The sequence below is a fragment of the Falco punctatus genome (genome assembly GCF_963210335.1).
Source record: "Falco punctatus genome assembly, chromosome: 3".
Classification (NCBI taxonomy): domain Eukaryota; kingdom Metazoa; phylum Chordata; class Aves; order Falconiformes; family Falconidae; genus Falco; species Falco punctatus.
Window position 1 is genome coordinate 118,612,167 of NC_137582.1, and position 23,365 is coordinate 118,635,531.

The 23,365-nt window shown below is 43.9% G+C and overlaps 1 long non-coding RNA gene across 1 annotated transcript in view; it reads left to right on the forward strand.

Annotated features, from left to right (window-relative positions):
- Positions 1 to 23,365, forward strand: part of LOC308061682 — a 529,572-nt gene that overhangs the window by 50,576 nt on the left and 455,631 nt on the right. The gene's annotated exons all lie outside the window — the stretch shown is intronic.

The window sequence follows — 23,365 nt, forward strand, 5'->3', positions numbered from 1 at the left end:
AAAGGAAAAACAAAACCGATGTATTTTGTCCCTGTAGAGGCCAGAACTGAAAAAAACGTTGTAGAGGTAGAGTCTTGTCTACACAAGTCAAGGTACCTTTCAGCAACACAGGGTTAGAGGAAAAAAACAATGATGCTGTTTTCTGTGTTGCAAACTTACAGGTTCCTGCTTTGTGTTTGGACCTTGCTGTGTGGGTAATGAGTTCTGGTTCAAATGTGGGAAGAGGTGATGAGTGGGAGTGGGTGGAGGCTAGTGGAGCTTCACTGATTTTGAAGTCAGTAACTTCATCTTGTGTCCTGTTTTTTTCTTTTCTTTTTTTTTTATCAAAACCATAATTAAATTTGGTTTAAAAATGATCATGAAGCAGTTGGTAGTCATTGTGGTCCAAAAAGATGCTTATGCAATATTGGCTTCTCATGCACAGATTAATGGCAAAAAGTAAATAAATGCAGCATGTTACAAGGCAAATGGTAATCAGAACATAAATCATGTCTTTGCAGAAACCAGAACTTCAGGTGTGTCATTTTAAGGTTTTGGTTCTTTGTTCTACCCATCTGCTTGAGAGATTAATTACAGCAAAGAAAAAAACCCACCCACAACCCAAATGTGTTGACTGCCATAGGAGGGCAAGAGTGCAGGTACAGCATTCTCAGCAACCAATGCTTAATGTGGAGAGGGGGCATTTTTTATTTCAAGAGCATTTGAAATGCCAGCAGGATCAGAATCCCATCTGCTAGAGATTGCTTAACAACCCAGGGAGAGACAGCTGCTTGCAGAAGAGCTGCTGTTCCAGCTGCGCAGGACACCCTGCAGGAACAGGGACTCAGAAGTGGGGAGGCTTGTCCAGCTCCCCAGCAGAAGGGCAGCCAGGCTTTCTCCCCAGTACCCAGACTGATGAGCGCTGTCTCGCTGCGCTGCTCTCAGGCTAGATGCCGTGCAGTAATCGACTGGAAAAGAACCTTACCCGTCAGAGCAATGTGCCTGTGTTGCTTTCCAGGTGATATGTGTCTTTGGGATCTGGAGAAGTTTCTTTTGACATGCACACTCAGCCCTCCAAAGAATGTCACCCTTGATTAATGTCAGAATGCAGAATGTGCCATTTAAAGGATTTCAGGAAAATCAGGCATATGGAGCAAGCTTTAATGCTGATTTTCTGACAGCCTTCGTGTTTGGCCTGACATGCTGCAAGGTAGACTCTGTCTTCCACTGGCCATTTATCAGAGGTATCACAGGACAGAAAAAGACATTAAAAGCTATTTTAAATGAGTCCAGGATGACCTCAGACTGGATTAATGTATTTGGGAGGATTGAGCAATCTGGCAATCTCACGTTCATCAGTATGAAAGCAATCTGAAAGGTACAATAGGCTGCATCTACTTTAATGTTGATCGAGGATGCCAGAATTGACAGAATAACCTGGCACTTGCTATTTATTGCCTAGGGAAACAGAATATTTGTGTATATAAACATCTCTTTCCTCTTTTGCAACATGTTGTATGGCAAGAAAAAATAATGTCAGACTAGGATAACTGGGCATTTTTTGACAGTCTCATACATCTATTTAGTCATCTGGTAATTCCAATGAAGTGTGTATTTCCATGCCATGCAGCAGAGGAAAGCTAAAGCTATAGAAATACAATGTACCTCTTTTGCCAGTGTCATTTATATTTTGCTTTATTAGACAAAAGTCAAGTAATTAATCAGTTGATTGCTTAATTCAAGTTTCAGTCAATTGCAATTTAGGTTTTATCACTATGCTTTCCACATGATGAAATCTGTTTGATGAATTTGATTCTTTTTTGCTTGCCTGGCTATGAATAAATAAAGCAAGTTTGTGGTAAAGACAAGCCAGAAGCTTCACCTTTTGCATGTGAGTAGAAATGGAAACATTGGGCTGCAAGCAAATTTCCATGGGCAGATTTTTAGACAACCCAGTTGGATTTTAGAAAGTGCATCTAATGTTGCATTATCAGAAATACCATGCCTTTATTTTCCACTTACTTCAGCTGAGTTTGGGTGGATTTAACTTTGAAAGGTCAGATTCTGTATTTCCAAATAGGTAAACCTTCCCTGGCCTAGGTAACATTCACCATCTACGAAATACAAGAGAAACAACTTCAGTCCTGCAATAAGAGAGCAGTGCCCTCACCCAGCGCTATGAGAGCTCCTGCGTGGGAGTCTCACTGCTGCCTCAACACCCCTAAGTACAGGACTCCACATCTCATGTTCAGCACAGAAAACACTCTGCTCAAGCCTCATGCAGTGAAGAAGACTGAAAGCAAATGGGATGCCAGACACATGTGGTGAGTGAGGGAAGGTGCTGCAGAGTCCGTTGATGAGGGTGTGCTGGGTCCTTCACCCAGAGGGGTGTTTCTGGCCATACACAGCAGGTAACTCAAGCTGCAAGTGCACCTCTGAGCAGCCCTGAAGTAAGAGTGATGCAGGAGAGAATTAAACTCCTGCTTTAAGTGAATTGAAGTAGGAGTGCATACAAAGAGTAACCAAATATATGGCTTTAGAGGTGCTTGCTTCCCCATAAGGAATATTCATTTGGTGGGCTCCTACATGCAAAATAATAAATCTGTACTCCATCCTGGATTTCCCACTGTAAGCTATAAAAGAAGCTGTCATTTCCTATTGTCTAAACAATTTACAGCTGCCTTAAAGAGGGTGTCTCTCAGCAATCTTGACATCTCGACTTGATCATAAATTCACAGCTATTGTTCAAGGAAATGCTTTTCCTTTTAGATAAACACACGAATGAAAAGTTCCCCGCGTCAGAGTACCAAGGGAAGGTGGCTGTATTCTGCATGGGTGCCTGAATAGCAGAGCTCTGCAGTATTGGCAAGGCAGGGTCATGGTTGTCTTCACCTTGTGTTGCCCACTGCAGGGGCAGTTGAAAGAATGCTGCTTTTACCAGCAAGTATTTTATTATTAGCTTGTATTACTTTAAGAAACTCTCTGCAGTAGAATTGTAATCTGGTAAACCTGGAGCCCATGAAATGAGATTTTCAGTTCTGTGAGTTAGCAATAGGTATGATACATTAAAGCAGATTTACTCCCCACATGAGGGAGATTTTTATGAGAAATCTGATAAATTAACCACAAAGATTTCTGGTACAGAGCACAGCTTGCCTGCTGACCCACTATCCTCACTTCACTTTTTCATCCGCTTGCTGTGTTTGAGTGCTCCACAAATAAAATTATCCACAACATTATGTATACTTTTATGCAGTGGAAAGACCAGGGAATTTCTTCTTGAAGAAGACATGGGAGGTCGTAAGAAGGTTAAACTGCAAGGATTTGTTCATGGTACTCTTTCCAGAGACAGAGATTGGGTCTGTTCGTTACTCTGACACCAGGAACATCTGATGAGACTGGGATTCTTGGCACTGGTTGTGCAATTCATTCTGGGTCCTCAGTGCTTCTGCAAACCTGCACCCACCTTCCCAGGAATCCAGGCTGTGCAGAGAGGCAGTGAAGTGCCAGATGTGCCACCAAACTTAAGTTCTGGTGCAAGGAGCAAGTGCGCCCTTGCTCTGAAGCTGCAGCAAGTACCTTGGTGCAGTGTTGGCTGATGTGCTGTCAGGCATGGAGGTGTACACTCTGCTGCCAGACCCCGCTCCATGCTGCTTGGTGCCGCAGCTGCATCTGGAATTGCCCCTTCCCTGCTGTGACTGCTGGGCATCAGGACTGGCACACAATGGGCTAGCCACAAACCCAGATGAGATGAGTGCATACACTTTGGGCAGTATAAAGGGTTAGTGACATCAGTGAATTTCTGCTCATCTTTCTAAAAAACTTTGTGCTTTTCAGATTCTACCATTTTGGCTTTCCTCTTTCCCTCACCTTTATTACAAATTTTCTCCTTTGTAACAGAAACTTTTCTTTGTCTTCTGGGGGTCTTGTTCTCTTCCCCAGGTTCACCTCCCCTGGTGTGTTAACAGATGAGTTCTTTGGCAGCACTGCTGCGGAGAGCTGGTCTCAACCCTGGGGATGAGGAGGTTCATGGAAAGGGTCAGTGTCTGACAGTCCGGTGTCAGGCCAAGTCCATTACTGCTGTATCTGCTGCCTGTGCAGCATGCCCCTGATCTTTGGTGTGATATTATCAAGACATTGCTAGTGTTTACCTGTCAGACTGCTCAGCCCTGCAATCACCCTAAATAATAGGACAGGAAGAAAAAAGTGTCTGTTTTCTGTTATCTGTGCTGACACACGTGCCTGCAGGAAGGCTGCTATCCCCGCTGTGCTGACCGGAGCGATGGCAGGGCAGATCTTTGTGGAAATGCTCTGTGTGGGCATATAGCTTGTACAGAGGAAACCCATGGAGCATTTCTGGCTGCACTGGGCCTCACGCAGTTCAAACCCATGTTTCTTATATACTTATATATAGAAAATATACTTAGAAATTCTATTTTTAAGAGAATTTCTCACAGCCTTGTGGGTGAGATTCACAGGTAGCGCAACAACAAATGCAGAAGGAAAGAAAATGGTGTAATATCAGCCACGCTGACAAATGTCACTGGAGATAGCTGGCATGTGACAGTTGAAAAGTTATGGAGGCAACTAGGCAGCAGGTCATGGAGAATCCTTGCAACCACTTCTATGTGAGACCGGAGGGGAGGAACAAGCCTTGCGTGTTCGTGAGCTGGGTATGTAAGTACATGTAATTACTCCAGTTAGGTAGGTGTGTGTATGGCACTGACTAATAGCTAACTGGTGTAAGTCTTTGTATTTATATTCATCGGACATAACTGACTCCAGTTACATTTATTTATTCAAAGTTTTTAATGAGATATAATTGGAAAGGACATACAAAATCTGCATATTGATTTGACATTTAAGTATATGATTAAGTAAAAGCTGCTGAGGTCATCACTCGACTAAATTGGCTTAATGAATGTTGATTACACTGTACATGTTAATTTAATTTAGTGAGATCTTTGTCTTCTGAATTGGTTATCACCTTCTGTTCAATTATTGATTAGGATATGGGAAGATGCCAGTACTAGTTCTGTGTCTGAGTTGATAGGTCAGTGCATCCTGTATGCTGCATCACTAGCTTATCAGCATGCCTGTGAGCACTTAGCATGTGCTGTTTTCTGTGTCTGTCTTCCAGGACAGTCCTTTTGCTCTCTGCTGATGGCAAAACCCACTCCAGGACAAGGAGAGCCTAATGCAGTGTTCAGAACCCCAGATTCTCGCAGGAGCTATCCATGTGTGTGCTTGTATGCTGCGGTAAATGAGTGTATTACTGATGGGCATTTGTACAATTGTGAGACTAGTGTATAAGGAGATGCTTCTCTGATATTTTACTAAGTTTTCTGGCTTGCAGACTGGAAATCTGCCTATAGAAGTGAGTGAAGAGAATGAAGTTGCCTTCACCACTAAAACACTGTAGAAAACTTAAGTCATGAAGAGAATGGTTGGTCTCAGCGTGTCCTCAGCTAGGCTTTATGGGCTGCTCTGCTCAGTGTTTTGGGATGATGAGGCTAGAGCTCTGCTGCTACTGGCTGACATGTGGCTCTGGTGTTTTGGGCAAGGTGGGTAGGAGAGCTCTTTATCCTTCCACCCCTCTCCATTCCTGTCCTATTATATAGGACATTCTGTCCCATTATAGTCCCTACCCTGTCACTCCATCCTGGGATGGATGGCAGAGGACCCCAGAAAGCCCACAGCCTCTCAGCTGTCATGCTGAAGAGAAGCCCCTGCCCACAGCACGAGCTTAGTGGATGGGGAGATGTGCTGTTGCTTTTGGAGGGAGCTGGTCCTGAGGGAGCCAGGTTCCATATGGAATGTTTCAGTGGCATATGCCATTAATCCTGTATGTTGAATTATTCAGCAGTTCAGAATAATGAATCATTGAACAAAACCTGGCATTATGCAGCTCTCTAGTCCTTGGCTGCCTGGTGCAGCAAACACAGCCGATGTTCCCTGGGTAGGAGCACTGCAGCTTAGTGTGCGACTTTGCCAGGGCTGTGATCCTGGGGAACTGTCTTTCGGGCCATTTCTTGTGGTTGTATGAGCAGCACCTTCCATCTTGCTGCAAATAAGAACTTGGAGCTCAGTCAGCTGAGCTGCTCTGGCTCAATCTGCTCTTTTTCACAAAATATAAGCTGCAACATAGAATCATAGATTCATTTGGGTTGGAAAAGACCTTTAAGATCAAGTCCAACCATTAACCTAGCACTGCCAAGTCCACCAATAAACCATGTCTCTAAGCATTCCTTTAAATACCCCCAGGGATGGTGACTGAACCACTTCCCCGGGCAGGGAAGAGCAAAGCGCTGGTGTAAGAGCAGGACACAGCTCGCAGCCTGGCATCTGGGTGTTAGCACGTTCCTGCTGGAGCTCTCTCTGGACAACTGCATGGGTTGTGGTGGGTGCAGAGCTTAGAGAGGTTGTGGCTTTCTGCCAGGGGGATACCATTGCTCCCTGGTTGAGCTGGCAGGGCTTCGGTGCCCTTCCTGCATGCCCTGGCCTGTGAACTGCTGTGCCATGCCCTTGTTCCCTGTTGCTAGTGCTCCCTAAGGGCTGCTTTAATAGCTGGGGGGACTTGGCTGCCATTGCTCCTGGCCCTGCCCAGGACTCTTAAGTTGCTGTCACTCCAGAAGAGCAGCAAAAGGGATCATATCCCTGAAAAAGCCCTTTCTTTACTGCTAGGCTTGTAGCAGTAAGAAATACAAGCTGTTTTGTTACCTGGTGTAAGTCACTTTTGATAGGGCTGTTCTGATTTCAGTCTGTCATGGATCTGGCCCTCTATGCCCATTGTTGTTCTGTGGAGTGAAAACAATTGTGCCCATCCTCGAAAGTCTAAGAAGAAATCTGCAGAAGAAAAGGTGGCTTATGATGCTGGGTTTTAAGAGTGTATTCTATGCTAACAGGATCATATCTTAATTATAGTGATCATTTAAAATTTCTGTAGCTGTACTGTTCCTGAACTCAGAGAATTAGTGCCTGAACCCAAGCTCTGGTGTGACAGGCATGACCCTGTACAGAATATTACAGGAATCTTTATTGGAGGCGTAGAGGTAAATGACAAGATGGACAGGGAGGGAGGGAAGCCCTTGCTGCAGGGTCCCTGCAGCCCCTCCTGTGTCCCCAGGAATCAAACTGCCTCCCCAGGCTCCTTAACGGCTGTAAAGTATGAATGTCCTCCTGGGAGGAAGGCAGCAGGGATGCCTGAGGAGCAGTTGTTTGACAAATAAGAGGGAGACCAGAACTGTGTGCTGGGCTTTGTGTACCACAGCGATAGTTCAGTGTAAAAACCCAGATACATTAACATGCAAATAGAGGGTTTCTCTGGCAGCCCACTGACCAGGCTGTGTGCAGCTGGGTAATATCCTAGATGTGTAAAAACTGTAATCTGGATACCTCAGAGGAAAATTACCATCCACTTGTCCTCAAATCACAGTCTCAGTAGGTCTGCTGACAACTGTACCTTATGAAGTTAAACACTACTTGGCCCCTGTTGGTCTGTCCCTCTTTCTTTCTTGTTCCTGCTCCCAACACTCCTACAAGTGGTTAACCTTCATCTTAAGAACTCCCTTCCTCACTTCCAGCTAGCTGAGGGCTTGACCTGTGGCTCCAGGTTAGGCTGGTAGGCACTGGGATGACGTGTGAGGCCGTGGCTGGCTGGGCAGCCACAGGGTGCCAGTCCTGCACGTTCGCAGGGCTTACACACAGCCTGCACACAGGAGCTGTGCATGCCGGGGGCTTGTTGCTGTTTGTGTTTCATGCATGACCAAAAGAGACAAAGTGCAATGGTGGGGACAATGATTAAATTTAGGTTTTTACGCAAGTGAAAACTTTAAATCATCTCAGAAGACCATTATAGGGTCAAAAGCAGTAAACATCTCTGCTTATTCATAGGAGAATAGATGAAAATGAATCTTCTAAACTCTGTTTAGAGCTGAGCAATATATTTTGTTTTCAGTTAGTATTAGATGGGCTAACTTTCAAGGAAAAAACAAAATCAAGCTGGATTCGGCGAGAAGCTGACCTCAAACGTGTGGAATTTCTTAAATGTCAAACTATTCTGCTTTGTTTGAAATTACTGGTTAAACATTAATTTTTAACTTTAGCATTTTTTATAACAAGATTTTCTGTTTCAGAAATCGATATATTTTAATATTTCTGTATTTTTTCTTTTAATTTCAGTGGCATTTAAAAATTGTTTCAAATTCTGCTTAATGTCAGTCTAGGTGATTTCCAAATTCTTCAGCCCAACTCTCCAAAACATCCATCATTTACCTGTTACCAATTTCTCAACATCAGTTTTTGTCAGTGTGAGAAATGTTGGAGCTCTCTGAGGTGCTTGAATCAGAATGAGAATAACACCAACCCTTGAACTTCTTGGGATGGATACTTTGACGTAATGTTAACTAATAGTCTCAGCAGCCACCAAAATCCTTGACCTTGGAGTCAAGGAACATGTACAAAATGAAGAGGGGGGAAAAAAACCCAGCAAATGTAGGGCTACAATTCATAATAACTAACAAAATAAGTTTAAGTCCCAGTGCAACCCATTTAATGAGCAAGTGAGCTAAAATACATTGCAGCTGAATTGCTGACTTTGTCTGTTCCCACAGAACTCATTAAACCTTTTTACGTAACGTTGCTGCAGCCATGCTTTCCAAAAGCTTTCCTCATTGTGCATTTCAGTTGATGTTTTAATGTATTTTAATAATTATTTTTTTCCTTTCAATCTAAACAAGAAAAATTATGGTTCAGCAACGTAAATAGCTTAATAATGTGCAACTGAAATACCTCATTTCTTTTGAAGACTAGCTCTGGTTTTTCATGTTTTAGCAGCGCAATTTCATCCTGGAAAGAAAAAATACTGTTTGCCCCCAGCACTGAGAACCTGAGCAATAAGGAGCACTGTCAAAATGAAAACATTTAGCACAAAATTCCCTGGCAAGTCAATAAAAGCAGCCTCAGCCCGTATGAAAACTAATAGGTTTTTCTTTGGACCCGTGGGAAAACCATGCATGGGAAACTCGTGGCTGTAGCTCTTTAGGAAGGATTTTGAAAGTGGCAGTTATACCTACTTAGTATTATTGCCTGATGCCCCCCAAAAGCTGGAGTTGAGGCAGTGGGTGCAGTGACGGGTGCTGGGTCACTCTGCTGCTCTTGAACACCTCTGACAGCACTTCTGTGCTACTGGCGGTGGCTGGGACTAGTACACAGTTTCTTAATCACTTTCTGGCAAACACTGTTAAGCCTCATTAATGTAAATTAACAGATGATCTATTTTTCCAGAGTCTCAGTCCCATCACATGAACTTACATTATACAGCAACTTTAGAAAAATCAATTTTTAGTCCTTACTACAAATTGATTTATGGCTTTTGCTGCTTGGAGCTGACAAGGCCCGCTCAGCCCTGAAGAGCCGGGTTGCACATTCCTCCTCGCTGCCTTGTCCACTGCTGGGGTGGGAGGTGAAACTGACACTAGGAACATGTCTCTAAAAAATAAAATAAAATCAGTCTTGATGCTACTTTTTGAAAAGCTGTGCAAAGTCTTTAGTACAGAAGGAAGATAAATATTTGTAGTGACCATTTTTGAGTGCTTTGCACTCCCTTCTTTGAAGTGTTACAGTAAAACTGTACACATTGGTGAGTCGCTTGGTGATGTCCCAGCATCGCCTGTCGATTGCTGCCGAGGGGCTGCCCTGGTGGGTGTGGGGCACACGCCGAGCCGAGGGGCTCAGTTAAAGGTTTCTGCCCCTGGGGAGTGTTGGAGCTAAAGGATCCCAGGGGAGAGGGCAGGGACAGAGATCTGGCAGTCAAATACAGACCAGTGCCTCTATCTGAGTTGATAAGGAGAGGTGTCATGGGCATATAAGAAGAAACTTTCTGATTCGACCCTTCCCCCCGCATTGGGGCAGACACCGAGAGACCCCAGAGCCCTCAGCATCTGCTCAGTTCAGCCAACCTGCTGCTGACAACAGGCGTGTCTCCGCAGCTCTCTGAATGTGCAGGCAGATGAGGTGTATGTGAGCACTGATTGCAGGGCGGTATGAAAGCTGCTAGCTTGGGTGGGCTCCAGTTGGGCTGTAGCTTGGGTTGAGCTGGGTGTTAGCAAGGGTTTCTGCTCTTAAAATCTAAAGATTGTTGAATACCACAATGAGTTTTTGCTCAATTTGTCTCCCTTTGGAGGGGTAGCCACAGAATCATGCTGAAGCTGGTGATGTGAGAGCAGAAGGGATGAACTTCACATGGAAAGCCTCAGCAGAGTGATGGCTTCTGAATTCATCCCTTGATGCCTCATGGTTATCTCAGGGACAAGAACGTTAAAGGGTGGGGCTGGAAATTGTAATAATTTTACTTTAAAATGGCATAGTCTCCTGGGTCCTGACCAAGTAATTACGTTTCAAACTTGAAATGAAATGTCTTTCTTGAAATGAGAATTTAAATGAATTAGCTGCATCTATCAGCAGGTGCTGAAGGGGATATTTTAATTTAAAAGCTACGTATAATCCTGGCTTGGCACATAGAGCTTAATTACAGTCAGTTTTAACAATAAACAAAAACATAAGGGGAGAGCAGAGCCTGGCCTAGGCAGCTCTGGGATTTAAATTTTTTTACAAGTATTGAAATTGCTTTCTAATTAATTTACTCTGACTTAATGGTATGCCCGTTGAAGGAAGTTAGTTAGCCTGATCCCTTAGCAGAATTGTCATTTAACATTTAAATTTGAGACCTGCAGTTAAGAGCTCAGCCTGTGAGGATGCAGAGCTCGCTGCTCTTGAGGTGGCTGTCCCGGTGCTGTTTTGGGGGTGTGCTGCTTGGCTTTTCTGTGGTGAGGGGTGGCAGGCTGCCTGGGAAGAGGGTCCTCGGACTGGGTGCTGGGCAAGGATGGCTGGATGGGGTCTGGGTCTGAAGGTGCCCAGAGAAACTGGAAATGGCTCCTTCTGCGATGGTGCTGCCCTGCTGGGTGGAGTGGCAGGGCTGGTGGGAGTCTGCGTAAAAGTAAGTGTATTGGAATATTGTCAATGCTTTTAAATGTACTGTAGCTCTAAACAAAAGGGGTGAAGATTATACCTCCAGTGAAAAACTGGTAAGAACAATTTCATTTTTCTACAACTAATATGAAATCATTGGAGAAATACAATGGAACTTCCCAGAGAGAAAAAGAGCTCTCTTAGCTGATCATGAGGTTGTATGTTAAGCCTGCTAATTTTGCATCCAATATTTACTTAGCAGCCTAAAATGTTTTTGTCATGTTTTGAAAACAACATCATTAGCTGTGTTGTGTGTCTCATTAACATAGTTCATGCACTGGAGTTTACCAGTCATTGCAGAGTTAGCATGTAGCTTAGAGCATGGACTATGATGTGAAGACAGATGTGTATCTCGGGCCTGATTATAAGCTGTAGCTGGCAAGACAGGGTGTGATTTAATGAAGTTTTGATACAGCTCATCAGATACTGAAATGGGAAGATGCAATATTAATTTAGAAATGCATTATCATTTCAATTGTAGTAATTCTGAAGAGAATTAATAACAGGGGAGCTTGTGGCAGTTTGGAAAGATGATGTATTATTCTAAAGGCAAAAATATTCTTCAGAATTGTTTCATTTGACACCTAAACATCTAGTATATTCCTATTATCACTGTGTAATCAATTTTTTTGCTGTATCTTCCATGCTTACAAAACATCACTTGAGGCATTTCATGTGCTATACTGGAGGCTTCTGAAGTGGGTAGGCAGGACAAGCTTTAAAACAGTAGGTTGACAACTTTCATCTTTTAATCCTCAATTCTTCTGTGGATTTAAATGACTTGAAATTCTCTTTGACAGCAGGACCTCCTTTTGCTGTCAGAAGCAAAAGGTGCAAATGCAGTCTAAAACTTGTTCCATCTGTGTCAGATTATGACATTTAATACAGATAGTACTGACCACCATTACTCTGAAAACTTTGATCCTTTTTACGCTAAAGTTAGAGCACCTCTGGAAAAACGAATGGCATCCCATTCTCTTAGGCAGCAGTGTAATTCTTGTCTACATCAGGGTAGCATCTCTGAAAGAAGATGTAGAAAGCAGATACTGTGCTTTTTCTGACTCCGGGTGCAATTTAATAGAGAACCCTGCGCTGGGTTCATGAATTGAACAAACAAATTGTTATTTGGTGATGGTATGAAGCCACAGTCATTTTTACCATGACATTTGTTCAGGTTATAGCCCCACTGTAAGTGCAGAGCCTGAATTCTTCATGTTGTGCAAGTGGTAAGTTTAGCCTCTAAAGTCAGTACTAGCTGGCAGGAAGGGATGGATGTGCTTTTCCTTAAGAAGTGTATTTGGGGATGTCCTTGCTGCTGTGTCTGCCCTGTAGGATCTCCCTGTTTCTCAGCTTTCTGAGGTGAGATGAAAATGAATGTTCTGGAAAATAGACTTACATGCCCTGAACTTTGTATTGTATGGTTGAAGCGTGAAAACAAATGTTAAAATGGATTCCCAGTCTATCACAAGTAGAAATCCTGTAATCCTGCATTTGAATTATATCCCACTGCAATGTGGGTATGTGACCAAGTCTATTGGTGTCATCTGTTCCTTCTCCCTCTCCCACCCATCCCAGAGGAGCAGGTCCTGAGCCTGTGAAAGACCTGGGGGGTTTGCTGTATGCCTTGGGGCTTTAAGCAAGGCATATTTGCATCCTTTTAATGCTTTGCTAAAATAGGCAGGCTCCCTCTGAAACCACTGCTCATAACTTGAGCAAGCTCCAGCCTGAATAACCACTTAATTAACATAGTCTCCTGGCAATGGTGCGCAAGCAGATTTCCTATCTAAAAGCAGAATCAAGGCAATATTTTGTGTCTATTCTTAGTCGCATCCATTTAATCTGTAGATACTTGAAATCCTCAAACGAGTTGACTGCAGGGCAGCTCCTTTCTAATGCTTTACAGTGAATTCCAGCCTGCTGCATTCCCTTGCCATGTCACCAAGATGCGTGGCTGGATCCTGGACTGTTCCTGAGCTGACCTGGTGAGGGAAGGGATCAGGGAAATGGTCCTAGCAGCTGCAGTAGCTCTACCAGTCAGGTCCTGCATTCCTGAAGCAGATGGGATTCTCAAATGGCTACAGTGAGTATCAAACCCAGATGTCGTCTTCTATCTCCAGCCCAGTCCTTAAGATATCTTTCTGGCAGTGTCCCAGGAAGTTTTTGTAGGCTTTTGCCTAGTCTCTGGACTTCAGCTGTTCTGCATGACTTTAAACCTGTTACTACTACCTAGCTGGATGCTTGGCAGATCTGCTGGGCTCCAGCTGTTCAGACTGCAGTGCTTTCCATAACTTTCCTGACACAGGCAGCAAAACAACTTTGGCTAGTTTCTCCCAGCCTGTGGGGCCTGTCCTTTCCCCAGGAAGTTTTATAGAGCTGGCTGGATTTTTTGGTAAAATGCAGAGCTGGTGAGGACAGGCAGGTGATCGATGAACAGTGATCTTCAGATGTGCAAGCAGAAGTGAATCATCTCAGCAGCGAGTGGCCAGCTGTATGTGATGCAGGTCCGTTTGTTTAGCAGCATACTCAGTTTTAGAAGTGTGTTCTCTGATGCCTGCTGGAATAGAACTGAGCTTTTCTTGGGGAAGTGTGAGCCCGCTTTTGCAAACAAGATTAGTCCTTGCTGACAAGTGCAGTTTTTAGTGGCCTTATGGAAATACCATCTAGTGATTTGTTGGTACTTCTGAGCCACTGTTGCGGCTCAGCTTCACTACTTTCCCCAATGACTGGCATAGTGGGCACTGGTGATGACAGTTTTTTGGGCTCCAAAATACAGGCATTTAAAATATCTGTGAGTCTGTCCTCAGTTCAAAGTGATCGTGAAGGAATAAGTAACCTCTGGTGGTTGGAATGCTTCAGGTTTTAGGTAGGAAGCAAGTTGAAAAGTGAATATGGCTGGTAGATCTGACACTGCCTGTTCTAGTTCTAACTAAGAAACTTTTGATGGTTTTGTGCAAAAGTTCACAGAGGAAACAGCTAGTGATATATATCCTTGCCTCTACCATCTCATTGAATGAGAAGAGTACCAGTTGATTACAAGTGGCCAGATGCTCTGCCAGCAGACACCTCTTCCTTTCATCCTTCCTCAAGGATGAAAATACACCATAAGCAAGGATTTGTGTATATAAATGAAAAAAATAGCCAAGAATGAGTAAAGACAAATCTGCCACTTCAAATAAAAGAAAATAACAACTCTAATTTAAGGAAATATTTCTGTAATGGAGATATTTGGAAAAATAATTTCCTCAGTACTTCCCTTGCTTGGTCCCAAACTAGGGCACAAAAGTGTGCTCAAATCTCAGCTTTTACAGCAATTTTCTCTGCTGGGGAATGTGTTATAGCTGTCATCTGAGTTATGCTTTGACCCTTACTTGTATTTCAAATCTTTTGTATATTTGGCTGACCAGAGTAGAAATACTGGAGCTTGACTGTGCTATAATGGCCAATTACGCAGTGCTGTGCCCTAAGAGGCACTGTAGGACACGATGGCCTCAGGGACAGGCTGCATCTTAGCTTTTGGCATGTTCTTATTGAATAAAATCTATAAAAATAAATCCTTGCATTAGACTGCTAGTTTCACAAGAATTTAAATCAACAAAGGCCTTAGCTACCTCTCCAGTGCTCACTGCTCTTGCCATGTGATGGGGAAAGATAAATAATGAGGCAATATTTTACTCTTCAGGCTCTGCCATTGGCAAATGCTTCTAAATGTGTTCTGTGAATTTATGATGCTGGTGGCAGACTTCCATGGCAATCCTTGTAATTAATCACTCAGTTTAACAACGAGGAATGTTTCATTGGTCTGATTAGAACCAGGTGAAGTGATTAGCACAATTAATCAGGTGCAGGGAAGGTCTGGGGTGGAATTCAGGCAGAGAAACTTTTGTTTGAAGCCCAGCTGTTTCCTGTTCTTAGGTGTAAAAACACCCTCTGCATGATGTGCTTGGTACGTGCTGCCACAAGGCTGTTTGGCTGGACTGCTGGGGGCTGTCCTCTGGGCCAGCTGTTGAGGGGGAGTCCCAGTGATGGGGACCAGGTTACAACAAAGTGGACCTGTCAAAAAAAAGTTCCCAAATATGAAGCCAGGTCCATCAATTTTGGTATATGACATGGCTAAGCAACTCATGTGAGCTACTCACAAATATCTGTGTGCGTTTCCACATACCCATGGGGAAGCCACAGAAAGTTCCACAAGTCCCAAAATGCTTCCTAAAAGTGTATTCACTAAAGATACTTTTTCTATTTTGCTGTTCATATTGGCTTTCGACTGCCTACTGTTTGACTAGGAAGACTTAATGCTGCTAGTGAATATTTTCTGTGGATCAATTCCCAGTAGTAGTTCTGAACAACCGTAAAGAAGCTGGTTGTACCAGTCCCTTCAGTGCCAGCGGGGTGTGACAGTCCCTGTCATGCAGCTGTGCAGTCAGTACCTGAGCTTTCTGTTCTCTCCTCACCTTAGGAATTTATCCTGTAGCTACACAATGCATGTGTAGGTTTTTAAATTGCAGCTTAAGGCCTATTTCTGTATCACACATACACTCACGTTCAGGTTTTTAGTGGTTGTAGTCATTGTGTTATAATTGGATAGCCTTGGGGAAATCACTGTCAGAATTGATAGGCTCCTAGCAATTTTTTTTGTATCTATTGGTGAATTACCATGTACATTCTTTAGATGTTCGTGTATTTATACATTCCCATGGTGCTGCATTTCCTTTGGAGAAATGTACTGATAAATTAGCATCGCAAGCAATGGAAAAGGACAGATTTCCTTTAAACAAGGTGAAGTGTTCAGCCTTCAGAATTGCAGAAAAGTATGATAGAACAACTTGGAAACAACGAGAAATACCTTGAACCGTACTTATTCTCTTACCCTGTGTCATCACGCAGACTTTTTACATGTTCCCAAGTGTGTGTTGGTAGCAGTGGTGCTAGTTGGTGAACATCTGGAGACCTCTTCCCATCTTATGTGTTCAGTGTTTCCCAAAGGCAGCGGGCGAGCACGTGCCTGTGCGGAGTGTAATAGCACAAACATCAGTTTCTCAGGCTGCAGTTTCATTACTAATGCTTTCACTTCATACTAGCAGCTACTGGTTGTTACTGGTCACCCTTGGTTAAGAGAGAGGCTCTCCCGCAGAGTTGCAGTGGCTTTGTCACCAAATTACAAAGGAGACTTCAGACATGGATGGGGTGATTCATCCAGATTAAGGCAGGGAACATGCTTTCCTGGTACGCCAGATCACTTTCTGAATCCCAAGGCAGCATGTGTTCTCCAGCAAAGTTCAGTGTCTCCTTTGCTTAAATGGTCCAGTGTCAGCAGGGATGTAGGAGAGAGCTCCCTCTCCCTTTAAGTTGACTGCTCAGATTCCTTGTTTACTCAGTGTATTTGCCTTTTCCAAAGGTAAGGCCAACCATTAATTTAGTAATTTGTGGGCCCAGCAGACTCAGAAGCTTTCAAAGGTTATTGCTTACACAGCCTCGTCTCCCAATCCTCTGGGACGTGCTATGTGAAATGGTGGAAATGGTGCGTGATGAGGGAATGCCCTTTGGAAAAGGTTAAGCCTGCTGCCAGTTTATCACACGGCCCTGCAAGCAGTGAAGAGGGCCTGTGGGAAATCAGACGGAAGCAGGCGTGCTCTGCTGATCAGTGCGAGCCTTGCTGGCCTGCATTCGCCTGCGACGCGGGGAGATGTGCGTGCAGAATCAGGATGAGCCCTGTCTGCACTGGTGGGCTGGCTGTCCTGCTCTGCCAGAGCAGCCTGGGCAGCCACCGCAGCTGGGCCACTTTGGCTCCTTCTTAGTCTCTTGGCATGGTGATGCAGAATCCCCTCCTGCAATGTTGTTGTGGTAGAAACTTCTCTAGCTCTGCTAACACAAAATGCATTTGTACGTACTTTAGTTCTGGCCTATTAGTAAATAACAAGCTAAACATTTTTTTACGTTGCCAGGGCCTATGCTTAATTTCATGGGGTTTGTTTTCTGCAATAGGTATAATTCTGCATTTGGAAGGGAAAGCAGGGCACAACCATGGTCTGGATGACTGGAAGGAACGAGAACAGAAGCCAGTTTTTAACTATTAATGGTTTATACCATACCGTTTTAAACCCAAACTTCTGTGTGTGCTGTGCTGTGCTGGGAGGTGTTAACTGGGGTTTGTTAGCCCTTTTGTTTGTGCAAGCTCCTTTGGCTTTGGATGGGGAAGCAGCCTCATGGGATTGCTTGGTTCTTTGAGTCCATCTGTGAGTTGGCAAGATGTTGCAGACGGCTCCATGAGTTTTCTAGCTCATTCTTCATTACAGCACAAGGTGGTAAAATGTTTTTTGCTACTACCAGCCCAGTGCAGGGGAAGCCCCTAGTGAGTCAGCCCCGCCGGCAGGGCAGCGTGAAGCCCGTGGGCTCTCCTTCCTCCCCCCAGCACCGGGCTGCTCAGTGAGGAGGTTCGCTTTAAAGGGCAGAACTCACAAACTGCTACTTTATGGTTAGACAAAGGTTTACTTTGCAGATTGTTTATCATGTTCGGCCTTTTTAATATTTTCATTATTGCTAGCCCCAAGTGCCTCAATTATGCCAGAATTGTGATTCCGTTTTTATGAGGTATTCTGGATTACTTCTACTTGTTACTGTTTTTGTGCAGTGAAGTTGCAATTTGTTTTCCTTCTAACGAAGAGAACTGAGACACTCACAGTCAGCTGTCACAAGAAGCAGGAATCTAAGCCGGAGAGCCAAGAATTTGCAGCCTCGTAAATGGAAGATAAGCTGAGTTGTGTTGCTTGTATTCCTGCCCTTGGGTGAGCTGCTTCTGTAATAGGATATTCTGCAGGTTCCTTCTCTACAGCTTGCATTGGAAGGGAGCATTCATGCAGTTTTTTCAGCTCCATTAAATAGCACAGCTGCCCAAGCAGCTAAATGGATGAGGCTAATGAACATGTGCACAAGCTTGATGGTTCAGGAACTAAATTGCCTGGGAGCAAGCAAAACAGAATTAGGCAAGTAAAGAACCTGATTGTTTTTCAAGTGATAAGATTGGCATGAATTACAGGAGGCATTAGAAATTTGGAAGATATGTAGATTTAAATGGATACATTTGTTTCAATTAAATAAAGAGGAGGGAATAAAATGCCTGTTCAGAAGTATCATAGACTGAGGCTTCCATCTTACTTACTCTGATTCCTCAGCTAAAGAATTAACGTGTCTGCATTTGGGGATTAAGAATTTTCTTTTTGTTGTGGGGGACCTCACCCAAAACAGAGTGAGGGCAGAACAGCTCACTGGGAGCCAGAATAAGGCTGATCAGTCAGTATTTTGCAGATGTGGGCTTCAGAGTGCCAGCAGCAGAGCTAGCTCACTTCTTGGTGATGCATTTTAATGTAGATCTCTGGTTAGCTGCCTCTTCCAGATGAGCTGGTGCCAAGGTCCAGCTTTGAAGTGGCCTTTGGTTCAGCTCAGATGTAGAGTTTTTTTGGAGGACCTGAGTACCCAGCACCTCTGTGAGGTGAATGCAGGTGCTGCAGGGAATGGTCCTGTGGCTGCAGACCCCAGCGTGCTGGTTATAGCTGCCCTCCCGTCCTCGGTGTGTCCAGAAGGGAAGGGATGGCAAATGTGACACAGAAAACCTTACCCTTCCGATACAGTTGTTTTTCAGTAAATCTAAACCTTCTTTTCCTGTGAGGTCTGGCTTCTTCTCTGTGAAGTTTTGTTTGGTTTTTAAACCAAAATTTTAATTGGAAGTTTTATCAGGTTTGTTTCTAAAGCTGGTATTGCTTTTTTCAATTACAAGCGTTCTTCTTGCAGCCTTTGGAAAACACAATATTTCTGTGAAGATTTTGGAAAGTATCTCAAAGCAAATTTTTATTAAAGCTGTAAGAACTGAAACATGTGAAAAGTGTGCTGTTACAGGCAGTGTCCCAAAGTAATCTATTTTGATGAAAAATGTGAACGTGTTCATTTACACCCATTGCCCTCTGGGGCACAGACCACGCTTGGAGGGAAGGATGTTACCACTGGTTTTGACAGACAGACAAGAGACTCTAACCCCAAATTTCCCTTCCTTATATTCCATCTTAAAGCTCCTGACGTTTCCCGTCAGCCACCGTCCCGTGACGATTGCCTTGCAGAATGTAAATGCAGTGCTTTCACAGCCCCAGAGCCCTTTAGAAAAATCTACTGTCAGATTCATACAGCCGCTGCTTGGTAGCTTCCTTCCCATTCAGGTCTCAAGATTACTGTGGCATTGATTGAACAGGAGATTCATGGAGGGAAATTAAGCCTCCAGAAGATACAATAATTTAAATAATTGGCTATTTTTTTTTGTGTATGTGAGAACATGAGAAATACAGAGTGTTCATTCACCGTAAATTCCTCCAGGACTGCGTTACAGAAGCAGAGGAATTCTTATGAAACAAAGATTCTATTTTCATGCAAATATCCCTCAGTAATAAAATACCCAGGGAATAAAAATGACAGGAAAATGTATGATGTACAAGCAGAATTGTTTCCAAAGCAGTGTATTTGCCACGAAGCCTCAATAGCTTTTTATACTGTAGGCCATGTTAGCAACAATGCGTGGCGCAAGATTTGGCTTTGTGTGAGCAGCGGTGATGGAGAAAGTGACTGATTTTGCTGCTCACGCTGCTTTTTAACTGCAGTTTCTGTGCAAAGTGCTCTTCTCCAGCCATGTATTGAGACTAGGAGAAGTCTTCCCCTTGTGCAGGGCAGGAGGAGAGAATGGCTCTTGGGGAGCACCTGGAAGGAGGCCGAAAGCCCCAGTCCCAGTTTTGAGTGTTGTCCAAACCCAAAGTATTGGAGATTCACTCACAGTTGCCCTTTGGGGCCGTGGTACAAGTGCGAATGTAGGCTGTACTTCAAACAGCTTTACCCTGTTACTTGGGTCTGTGAAGAGGAAAATCGCTCCTGTGTGTTGCATGTGTTTAGCACTGACTTGGACTACCCTTTGTCAGCGGTAATTAGTCAGAAGGATTACTGACTCCGTCTCACCATCACAGCCCCAGATACGTGCCAGCACGATTTTGAGGCCAGGACATTACCCTCTCCCTTATTTTTTCTATTTTATACGTATTAATATATGCAGCTGCAAATAACAGGAATGCAATCCATGTTCAGCAATCTCCCTTGACTTTTATACTGTGTTTCAAGATGATCTGTTGAAGGCCATTCCCTTCTCTCTAGGCAGCTGATAAATGGCTGGAGTATGAAGCATTCCCTGCTGCCTAAGCTAATGATTGCTTTCCAAATGGCATATGTACCGGGGGGGGGGGGCGTGGGAGGCGGCACGCTGTGGGAGAAGGGGAATAATCACAGTAAACTCCCATCTTACCAAGTGCTGTGGGTATGTATCATTTTTATTGTAGATAAGATGAATAGATTCTGTGGTGGTTTTTGTTCTGTTTCAGTGGAAGAAGGTTGAAGTTGCGGGTGTATTTCAAACTGTTTGGGTAATCTGGGGCTAATAAACCTTGTTGGAGTTGAGGAAAGCTTCAAAAGGCCACTCCTCCAGCTAGCTGATGAGGCAGGGATTTCTGAAGCCCGAAGCATGGCTGCATTAGCCGGGACATGAACGGAACAAGGATTGCTGCTTCTTGGTTTCTTTCCTTTGTTCATTGCCGTGCAAGGAAAGCCTTTGATTAGAGTTCCTGTGCTATAACAGACGTGCAATAACTGTGCTCACCTCTTCGCTGCCTTCATCAGGAATGAGCCTACCCGAAACTGGGCCAGTTCACAGTCATCTCCGGCCTGTATGTGTGATGTTTTTGCTGCTATCTCGTGCTCAGTGTCAAGCACAATTCAATAGACTTTAAATCCTTTTCTAATAGGGATGCATTCCAAATGAATATTTCTTTTGTCCACATTTTTATTTCTAGGGGGGGAAAAAAAGTAGGTTTTTTGGTGTTGATTTTCCTGCTTTGCTTGCTTGAATAAACAGAACCACTTCATACAGAATATTATAAGAAACAGTTTGCCCTAACTTTTGCCAAGCGGAAAGTTTTTGATGGTTAAATTTGAAGTTTTCTTTCTATTGAAAATAATTTTAAATTATTATGTCAAAGCAAAAATCTTTTGTTCAGAAATACTTTCTGATTTTCAAAGCTGTTAATGAATTCCTGATTTCTTCATTCGTCGAGATCGAGGTGTAAGGACTTGGGAAGGCAGCCAGCTGGAGGAGTGCAGGGCAGGACCAGTCTGTCCTGCCTGTAGAGCTGTCAGACCCAGTGGTTTCCCAGCCACTCACTCCTGCACGCTGCAGGTGGAGTCTCTCCATCCGTTCCCTGTGGTTATTGCAGGTCTGTTGCCTGGCCTGCTGGGTATAATGCCAGGCTGTTGCAACATTAACCAGGGTTTTTTCAGCTGTATCTTGGGCCTTATGAGCATGGTTTTAAACATTAGATGAAACCAAATTAATCAATGTATAAATTAATTACCAAAAATGACTTAGCCTCAGAGGCTGAAGCAGAGATGTGTGAGAGAGAAACCTAAATGCCAAAATTAAAATCTCGATTAAATTTTACAAATAATGGATAATTACAGAGCTTTTTTCTTTTTTTATGTTCATATTAAATTGTAAGAAATTATTAGATATTTAACTGACATTTATCCAGATAGCCCACAGCAAGTTAGGTAGCAGTTACATGCTGTAATAAATGTCAGCATTTAAAAATTAATTGCTATGCTATCTAACTTGCTGTGGGCTGTCTCGTTAAATATTAATGGAATGTCTAAAAATATGTTATGAGCTGAAAGGATTATTTGGATATGGGATGGCGGAGTTATAAGGCCTAGAGGGGGAAAGCTGTGTTTGAGCTTCATCAGTTCATCGGGATCGCATCCTGGGGAGGCAGCTCCCAGTGCATGTGCAATCTCCAACAGGAATGGGTTTCTTGGAGAGATCGCATGTGTGCAGAGGGCTGAGCCTTGCTGCTCTCGGAAGCAGGGGGCCTGGCAGTGTCTGCTAGAAGTGCATCCTTCAGCTCCTTTGATAAGGCATTAAAAGAAACCACTCCTTGCAGAGATTGATCAGCTTTTCAGCAAGGAAGTGGATTCCCCCTCCATTCCTGAGGAGGAACAGGAGCTGTGGAGTGCCACAAGCTGTACAGACTGCAGAGCAGTTAGCACCGACAGCAGCCCTGCCCCCCTTTCTAAAGCTACAGTGGTTTTGGTGAATGCAAGCAATGGGATTCTGAGGAAGGAAATGCCCAAAAATTAGAAGTTAAGACCTGGTTCTGCCTGTTGTGTACCCACTTCAAGAACTTAAGAAGAAAACCAAATATTACACGTCTCCCCAAATGCCATTTCACATCCCTTGTGCATGCCTGTCTTCAGGGTGGGACCTGCCCTGGTGCTCAGGCTGGGGAGGGGGTTGGGGGAAGGTGGTCTGAGTGTGGCCCTTGCTGTTCCCTTCCATGTGGCGATAATACACGGTGAGGAAGGGTAGATGAGCTAGGGAAGTCCTGCCCAACAAGAGTACTTGTATTTATTATTCATTTTGAGCAACGTGTGCCAAGTGCTTTGCAGAGAATACACATCTAAGCATGGTAGGTGTTTAAAAAGCAGTGCAAGCGTTGGGAGGGAAAAGTATTTTGCAGCTCAGTGACAGAAACTGAAACCGAAAGGATATTTTTGTTCTAACTGAATCTCCCCCTATGAATAATGCATGCTAGTCTCCCAGAAACACAGGGCAATCAGAAATATACTGTGTCCATGACAAACACAGTGCACATTACTGTAATAGAGCTTAAAGACCATTCCCATTGACTCTTACTATTTAAAGCTAAGAAATGTACAGTGTGTTTTCCCAGTCAGTCACCACTTTAGCTCTAATGCTTTGCTATTCCCCGTACGCTAATAAACTGTTTAGAGTGAGCGAGAGCTTTTGCACATAGTGGAAAGGATGCATGCTCTGACTGTGGGATGGGTTATTCCTGTGGCTGAAATGTTTGGAGCAAGTACAGATGCCTTGTGGGGTTTCCCTGGTGAACTCCTCTGCAGCAGGGTTATTGAGGTAGCTAATTAACTCGGCAGCCAAAGAAAACCCTGTCCCCGAGTCCCACCCACTCAGCCAGGCCGACAATGTGAGGGTCTCTCCCCAGAAGAGGACCCCGTGTGTTCAGGTGTTGTTTGCTGCAGGGCAAGTGCCACAATCCAGGCAGGGGTGAGCCACGGGCTACATGGGTCTTCTCTGCCTCCAGTTTGCATCTCTTGTTTTTTTTCAGTCTCTGACACAAAATACACCATGATGTGGATTTTGTCAGCTAAAGTGTGTGAATCAGGTCTGCATGGATTTTTGAGAGGTGCCATCTCTGAAACAGAAATGGTGAGATTGCTGCAGGAATACTTGCATGGATCCTCTGCC